This window comes from Octopus bimaculoides, chromosome 2, assembly GCF_046866305.1.
Source record: "Octopus bimaculoides isolate indiv1 chromosome 2, ASM4686630v1, whole genome shotgun sequence".
Taxonomy (NCBI): domain Eukaryota; kingdom Metazoa; phylum Mollusca; class Cephalopoda; order Octopoda; family Octopodidae; genus Octopus; species Octopus bimaculoides.
The window spans coordinates 155,784,312-155,794,311 of record NC_142929.1 but is presented as its reverse complement, the minus strand read 5'-3'; positions in this window follow the sequence as shown (position 1 = coordinate 155,794,311).

Below are 10,000 nucleotides of genomic sequence, written 5' to 3'. Positions count from 1 at the left end.
GTAACACACGCCACGAGCGCAAAGAAGTGTACGATGTGGTATTGTGATAAAAGACAATGCCCATACGGTTAGCAAATGATGGACGTTTCTTGCTGACCGCTGCATTTATGTTTTCCAGCTGGACAATTTCCTTCTAGTCCTACCAAATTCAAAGCATAACCTTCCTCGGGCAAAGTCCTGCTTTACAAGTTGTTTGTGGTTGTTCGCCTCGTACTGCCACCGACGTTTGAGCTTCACATTGTTATAGACGATCCATTTACGCCTCCTGTCGACATTCTCTTAAAAATAAAGGGATCGTTTTCTTCAGGTTTCTGCAACGAATCGTAGACAGAAATCCATTGGTTGAGATTAGCCACATTCAATTAATGCGGAACCCAAACATCAAGCTGACGTAAGCAATTTGAAGTAAACAAGTAGAAACTGATGTATTTCAACACTTGACTTGGATATTTGGGGAATACATACGATAACTCTGATCGTATAACGGGGTTGGTGTCTCTGTCAATCTGAGTTGACCGGCCAGAGCGAGGTGCATCTTCAAGCGAAAAATTTCCAGATCGAAATCTTGACAACCAGTTCTGGTACAAACGTTCCGTAGCAGCATCCTGTCTGTATACAGCGCATACCTTCATGTAGGCGTTCGCTGCTTTCCTGCTTTTCCTGCCTTAATACTATTACTGGTTATGATATAAAGAGCAAGTGTAAGAGAAATTATGATAAACACAAGTTTATATCATTTGTTTCCTACATACGTTTCACCATTGTGATTGTTTGAATCCCCTACATCAGATGTTGCAAATAACCCCAAGGGTGAAACGCACGTAGGGTACAAATGATTTAAATTTAAATTCATCATAATTTCTTTACACCCCCCCCCCCCACACACACATGTATATATATATATAAAAACACGACTGCTTCTAATCACCACAAGTTCATATGAGAGGTTTTCTCACGGTAAATAAAGCATATTCTCTGTTTTAACTCAACATTCACATTAAGTGGGCGACAGATATCACTTTTTGGTACTATTATTGCTTCCGTCACTATTAATTTGTTTTTCAGTTAGCCTTCAGACTATTTGCGACACCATGTCTGAACTGAATAGACACTGATATTCTATAAATCGTTGAGGGGCTGCTATGTCCCCGATGGACATATATGTAATATATATAAATCATATATATATATATATATATATATATATATATATATATATATATATATATATATATATATATATATACATATGAGTTAAATAAAATTGAGCTAAGAGAAATAACTCAGAGTTGTGAGTACTATAAATTTGGACAAAGAAGATGAATAAATACATAATAAGTACTGCAGAAGATAAATTCTTATGCTGAAATTATTTTCGCTTCAGTAGAAGGTAAATAAATGTCTAGTGCCAATTTGGACCGACACAAATACATACATACACCCACCTATTCATACACATGCTCACAAACAAACACTTACACGCATAGACACAGACACATACACACATATATTCCTATATTATTTTATTCTTTATTTTTTTTTTCAGTTATTGGTCTACGTCAATGTTACGTTACCCCTTTGGATGCTTTAATCGATCAAATCGACCCCAGTATTTTTTTTTAAGTCGGGCTGTTTTGTCGAGCCATCAGAGTACGAAGACGAAACAAACAGGCAAATATGCATACATTTATACTACATGCGTACATACATACTCATACACATGTTCACATATGTTTTTTATCTATCTATCTATCTATCTATCTATCTATGTATATATATATATGTATATATATATACGTCTATATATATGTGTGTATGTGTGTGCGCCTGCGTGCGTGCGCGTGTGTGTATGCGTGTATGCGTACATGTGTGTATATATATATATATATATATATATATATATATATATTGATTACAGACCTTTCTTTAATAATGCATGTCTAGTGTTAAATACACGCCTAGGAAATTGAAGCTCTGTAACACATTTAATATTTATTATTTCGTTCCTTCATTCTGATAAGTGATCATATTAGGAGCAATTCAGACGTATTAATGTTCCGAAGCTAAGTGTTAAGAATGGATTGGCTAAGTTTTCTGTGTCATTAGAAGCCATCATTAAAGCAAGGTTTATCAACTGTGTTGCGTTATGATATTAGTTCCAGGTGAATGAATCGTGAGATAAGTGAGTTTAATATTTTGTCGTAATGGTATTGCTAATGTTTAAGTGGGAGATCAAAAGATAATGTAATTTGCATTAGGAGAGTTTGCATTGTGTTCTTTTATATGTATAATTGTGGGTGATTGTAATAGTTAGGAGTGAAATCACTGTTCACTTCCCATTTCTCATATACTTCAATGGATGACTTCGTTTATTTGATAAATGTAGATTGCGTTGACCAAAGTTTTTGCTGTAATCATAAATCTATATGCAGCATAATTAAATATATTTTAATATACGATACTTGTTTGCTAAATTAGACAGCTGTCAGATACCGGTTAGAGTCATCTACACTTGTGTTGTTAATTATATACTTTTACAGACTCAGTCAGTCTGTGCAAATACGTATGGCTTTTGAAATAATATGGTTTGGTTTCTTTCAGAATTCACTGGGTGGTTTTAGAAAAAGAAAGCCCATATCTGGCTCTTACCTCCACTCCACGAATGCCTGTCGTGTTTAAGTGAAAAGTAGTTTATCCTTTTTCAAGGCAAATCAACTTCAAGCCAAAAATCTGAATTACTGAACTGTTACAAACATTCTTCAAAACTTCTGGTTCCTTGGACTCATCTGTTGAAGAGAAGACGTGCCTAACCATTTCTCTGAGTCACTAATTGCAACTGTTAATGCCATTACTATTTGAAATAGAGAGGAATATATTGTGAAGGGCGTGGCTTGGTGTTTAGGGTATTCAGCTCGCGATCGTAAGGTCGAGAGTTCAGTTCCCGGCGGCGCATTGTATCCTTGAGCAAGACATTTTATTCTCACGGTTAGCCTTGTCACAATCTGTGTCACGCTGAATCTCTCTGAGAACTACGTTAAGGGTACACGTGTCTGTGGAGTGCTCAGTCACATGCACGTTAATTTCACGAGTAGGATGTTCCGTTGATCGGATCAAATGGAACCCTCGTCGTCGTAATCGACGTACTACTACTACTACTACTGCTGCTGCTGGTGGTGGTGCTACTACTACTACTACTACTAAGAGCGATCTCTTGATTTCTTTGGAATATCGCATAAGATCTTGATATAAAATTCGTATAACTTTTACGCGGTTTTTCATTGACCACGATATAGCTGATGCACATTGCTTCACTAAAGACCTTTTAAATTTTTGAACTTTTGCCCCCATCTTTGAGTTGTTTAAATTCTTCGTTTCTATGCAATTTTTACGTACTACTTCATGTTCCTAGATTTTAAAATCATATTTCGTCCATTAATTTTGACGAGCTGCTTGTGTCTGTGCGTTGGTTTGTTTTTATTATATCCAGCAACACAGCATACTATTACTTTACGCTAACACATGATCTCTCTGTACTCAGTTTCTCTATTTAATACATACTCTCTGCTCTCTACCACCTACTCTTTAATGTATGCATATCTGTTTTTTTTTATACTCGTATTGAAACTAATGTTTAGCAAAGTCATGTATCTCTCACTTTTTAACTATATCCATCTCTCTAGCCTATTATCACCTTAGCCTTCCTTATTTTTTACACAAACTCTCTTTCACTCCATTTTTTCCCATACTAAATTTACATATTTGTGAAGCTCATTTATTTTCAATTTTTATTGTCGACTTTGGCTATGTGTCTTAAATTCTCCGGAATTTTTCCTAGGCTGCAGATATTATAATTACTGCTCTACACGTATAGGATATTCGCAACCAAACTGATATCAGCAACAAGTTACTCCCTAGTAACAGTGTATGGAATACGATGTCACGTGAAATGTTTAAATACCATGAATAAAAATACATGTCTAAACAATTTCTTTATCTTGGAGTCAGTTTTATGTAACGCATGGAAAAAGTATTGCTACACACACGGACATACGAACACTCAAACACACGGACACACAGAAACACAGACATACACAAACACATACATGCGCCAGTAGGTATATATAACTTGCTTCCGTCTCTATTCGGTTGGCCTTAGCTTGGAATATATATATAAATATATATATATATATATATATATATATATATATATATATATATATATATATATATATATATATATATAATGGAACAGTGTATTACACACATGCACACACACATACCCATACCCACGCACACATACAAGAACATATAAAAATATCCGTATATTTGTGTGTGTGTGTGTGCGTGTGTGTGTGTGTGTGTGTGTGTGTGTGTGTGTGTGTGTGTGTGTGTGTGTCTGCGAATATGGGAGTGTAAGAACGCCTACTCGTCCTACGCCTATGCATAGTACATTTATACTTTTAAGAAACATTTATAGCTGAGTTACTGTCCAATATATATATTTCGTAAAATAAGCCAATGAAGATGAAACAAAGAATAGAAATGATCTAAGTTTTTATTAATTTAATATTTTATTTTTATTAATCATATTATTTACCAGGCTCCATTTTTATACAAGAACGGTCGAGATATATACCAATAATCAAGCGTGATGTTGCTTCTCAGAGACAAAAGTTTCCAAAAATAAACAAGGCTGCCACTTGAAGACAAAAACAAAACATACAAAGTCGTGAACTTTTTGATCCATATTCGAAGTTATTCTAAAATCAATTTTGGGCTGTTGTATTTTCCAACTAATGGAGACTAGTTTCATCTTTAAAACCCCATTTGTGCGTGTACAAATACACATTTCTGTCACTATGCTCATACGCACACAAACACAGATACACATAGTATTCCTATAGGATTATACACACACGCACATATGCATATATGTATGTATGTATGTGAATGTATATAAACATGTGTGTGTTTGTGCATATGGGTATGTGTATATGTATGTACGTATATATACACGTACACACAAATAGGCACAAGCAAAACTATGTGGTAAGAAATTTGCTTAACTACCTCATGGTTTGGTGTTCATGGCCACTTGGGCAAGTGTCTTCTACTACAGCCGTAGGTCAACAAAAGTTTTGAGAGGGCTCGCTAGACGGAAACTGAAAGAAGCTCGTAGTACACACACACACATAGACATATACACATATACGAAGTGCGACCAATAAGTATCCGGACTGTTGCCATAGTAACGAAGCTAAAGCACGCAGAGTGAAGCCGCTCAACACGGATTGACCTTGACCTCTGTTGTGCATATGCACTAAGTTTTAACGCTCTAACTCACTTCCGCTGTTTACAGTAATGTCTCGAAATAACGTGTGTAAAGTGTGACCGTCGCATTGACCATGACAGAGAAAGTTGTCATGACGATGCCTGCTCAGAGGCCTACGCAAAGTTGCAGAAAGAAAGTGTATTAAGAGGAGTGTATGAGCCGCATGCAAGTGTAAAATTACTTCAGACGTTTCCAAGATGGCCGAAAAAAATGAGGATAGTGACGAAGGTTCTGGGAGACCTGCAGCCAACAGAACTGAGAAAAACGTAGCAGATGTGCGTACAGTTATGAGAGGTAATCGTCGAATCATCATCCGTGAATTACCAGAGGATGTGCAGATTAGTTACGGTTAAGTTCAGTCCTTTATCACTGAAGATTTGGGTATGAGATGCATGTCTGCCAAGTTTGTGCCAAAACTGCTTTCAGCTGAAAAAAAAAACAAAACAACAACTCGGGTTTCAGTTGCATAAAATCTCTTTGATTGTGTCGAGAACGATGAAAACTTTTTGAAAACTTTGGGTAGGCCTCTGAGGAGGTATCGCCGAACTTTTGGAAAAATTTGATGCAGATTCTCTGCTCAACTTTGTCTGTCATAGTCAGTGCGACGAACACGCGCTACACACGTTACTTCCAAGCGCTGCTGTAAACAGCAGAAGTGAGTTAGAACGTTAAAACTAAGTGCGCATGCACAACAGAGTTCAAAGTTAATCTGTGCCAGGCGGCTTCACTCTGCATGCTTTAGCTTCATTACCATAGCAACAGACCAGCTACTTATTGATCAGACTGCGTTTATGTATTAATCTTTCTTTTTTGTCGCAATAAAAATAATTTTACATTAAATTGAAGGATTACCCAATATATTTGGTAGAGTACAAATTAATTATTTTTCGAAAAGAATATTATTGAGAGTGACTTCGAGTTTTCGACCAGCTACACCATTATTGGATAGTCCGATGATAGCTGAGACTTCGATGTCACTGTCCTTACTATTCATGTTAAAGAATAATACACATTTAAATATATATGTATAAGTGGGTATATATATATGTGTACACACACACACACGCATGCACACACACACACACACACACACACTCACACACACACACACACACAGAGTACGGTGAATAAATTTCGTCTAAATTACGCAAAAATGAAGACTTCGGAATCTCCTGCAACTCTCCTGGACGGTATCCTTGCTTAAGTTGGTGAATGCTGACATAATCCTTGCCTTCAGTTCATCTTTGGTGTTACAAGGAGTTTTGTTTGTCTTTCATTCAACTGCACTCCACACATAATGATTAAGGCGGTTGCAGTCTAGGAACTTAGGTGGCTAGATGGTAGGGGTGATGTGGTCGCAGAAATTGTCTGACAGCCATGACTGGGTTTTCCTGCTTGTGTCGCATGGTGTAGAATCGTGTTGCCCGACATGGGGTCTTCCAGCAGCCACCTTCTTGAACCAGGGCAGCATTGCCTCCGCTAGGAAATTCCATAAAATCCAACCACAGTTATTTGGTCGCGAATCTTCAAACTGTATCATGTAACTTTGTCAACCTGAATGCAATGTAGAAATACAATAAAGTGAAGCCTTTCCATTTAACAGAAAATTACTGATCTTCTTCATTTTAAAATCGAATCGGCTGTTTTTGCTTAAGCTATACTTGTGTACATTGAATTAAAATTATTTCAATCCTTTGATATTTTTTTATTCGTACTATTCCTGACCAAGCTTTATAACCATGCTATTTATGTGTCAACTAAGTAAATTGAATATTCCCTTTCGATTACACGCTGTTCTGATATATGATCGTGTATTAGATTTTAGTCTTTTTTATAGTTCCGTTTGCCGATTAAAACAATCTTAGCTGTTCGATGACTCTAATTATTCTTTAGGTCTTCATTTCAGATTATATTCGTTATTTTTGGTTTGATTCTATAAAGATCTGAAACACAGCTGTCAATAAAATCAACAATACCTTGGCTCCTTTGATTTAAATTTTTGTAAAATGAATACAAGGGACCCTCTACACCCACCTGTTTCTCTCAGCTCGATTCTTTTGTGTTTTAACTTATAAATAAACAGCAGCTGGTTATTAATACAAAACTCTTCTGACCTTTAATAATGTGCGATTATGCATTGAAACAAATAACTATGCACTGCTGTCACTTTCTTCAATAAAAGAAAATACACTCTTTATATACAATATATTTAGTTCTTTATTGCGCTGTGCTCTTCTCCATTCATTATTAGCGAATTACGCTATGCGCGCGCGCGCATGTGACTGCATGCACGTATTTGATCGGAAGATCTCTAAATAGATGCTATATTACGAACTTGGTTGTGGAAAACGCTCACAGAAGAAACCAAGGCAACGACTTTCTACATGTCCTCGTTGAAGACATGTAGAAAATAGGTCAAGTGGGAAACAATGCTTATCATCGCTACCAATGGAGGAAACATGTAAAGGAAAGATCGGGTATTTTAAGAAAAAAATTCTAATCACGCATTTTTCATGCGAACTGCTGGAAAACGCACCACCAGTAGGGAATGGGGAAAACAATATCTGCGGACCGGTATGTTTATTAAAAACTGAGCTCATCAGGCACCAGTGAAGCCACAAGTGTAGAATATGAGTTTTGCCTGAGAGCTCAATGTTTTTAATGTCTGTGATGGTCTTCTTCGGTCACGAGTGGACTGCCTTCATATATAAGTATGTATGTATGTATGTATGTATGTATGTATGTATGTGTGTGTGTGTGTATGTATGTATGTATGTATGTATCTGTCTGTGTGTCTGTGTGTCTGTCTATCTATCTATCTCTCTCTCTCTCTCTCTCTCTATATATATATATATATATATATATATATATATATATATATATATATATATATATATATATATATATATATACATATACAAGCATACAAACAGGAGAACGGTTGGACATTTATTTTCATCACTACAATTGTTTCTACGTAACGTAGTCCTCCAGGCGTGCAGGTACTATATCATGCAACCGTTTCCCAGTATTATGAGATCTAGTTGTGTTTCAGCAGGCGATATGTAAATATTTTCTCCGTAAGTTCAAATTCTTGGCTTCAAGAGCATCCTCTCTGTCTGACGTGGCCTTAAGTTAGTAATAGCCACTGAGTTTACCAAAGTATGTTGTTGCCAACGGTCCTTCAGCAACAACACACCTTGATAAACTCTGTGGCTACTATTAACTTCAAACCACGACAAAGAAACGTTATTATATATGGAAAACTTATGCTTCAAGAATGTGCATATTTGCGATGAGTCATTTGTATATGATCCATTTTGATCCATTAGAAAGTCCTGGTTTTGTGTAGTTAATTTTTCTTTAGCAAAGTTGAAAAAAGAACTTAAAAATAGATTTTGTATTTTGCACTGCTAGTTGTTCCCTTTGCGAAGTTTCTTTTTCATGAGATAGTTTTAGGTCCAGTTCGATGATCTTTATTTTTTTCTTCTCAATCGCATCTGTTGAGAGAGTTTTTTTTAGTTGTTTTGCTGGTTTGGTTCTGTTACACATTAGTATCCGTCTATCACGCGGAATTAAGTGCTTGCGAGAACAGGTGAGTTTATATGGGAAATGCTTTTAATAGATTCTGATTAACTCTTCATACTGAAACTTCATTACCTCGTTAACATTGAATTTCCCAATATGCAGAGATCAATATGTTTTGAGGATTTCCGTTTCGGTTTCCTTCCATTTGGCCTTCCTGAAATTCAAGTTCATGCTGAGTGAGTCATGCTTAATGTTATTTGTGTGTGTTGCCCTCTTTAGTAATTGTATCATGCTGTGGTCGGAAATAGCTGTGGGATTGACCAGAACATTGTGAATGAAGTCTGTCTTGGTGGTAAAGACTAGGTCGAATATTTATTTCCCCTAGTTGGACGGGTGATAATTTGTTGCATCAGGAAATCTTTAGTGGTATCACAAAGAGCATTCATATCTCCCCTGTCCAGTTATTTAATATCAGGCTGGATATATCCCTCAGATCAGCTGAGACTTGAAAAATTAAAGACCCTGCTAAAAGCACTTGGCCGGCGGGTGGAGCTCATTTGGGATTTGATTTATGAACGACAAAGCTTCTTTGAAGTGATCTCCGTAGTTAGCTGCATCAGCAAGACAGTAGGTAATACCTATGATCAAATTGAGGTCAATCACATACATTATTAGTGTATCGTACAGGAGGACATCTGTTACCAGGTCTTCTTGGATGAAGATCGCTATTTCTCTTTGTTTCCGTATTCTGTGGTCAGTTCTGGGCAGCACATAACCTGACATATGTACTTCTGCATCCAATATGTCTGGGGTCAGGTTTGTTTCACTTAGTGCTACACATATTTCCCTTTCTCACTGTACAAGATCTCTCTTACTGTGCAAGGTCTCTAAGATATACTTTTGTTTTATTTGTAAAGTGTGAAAGGCCTCGTACATTCGGCATTATTATTGAGTTGAGTTTGTCAGTCAATGACAGCAATTGTGTGGTTTTCCCTGGGGTAATAGCAGTGGTTGGTGCTGTTTGAGAGCTAGAAGTTTTTCTTTTATTTCTTTATTCTGCCAGATTCATCATAGCTTTAAAAAATGTTCTTGCTTTGGGCGGGGTTGTGGTCTGGAGTTGGTATGGTTGCACTGTTGAAT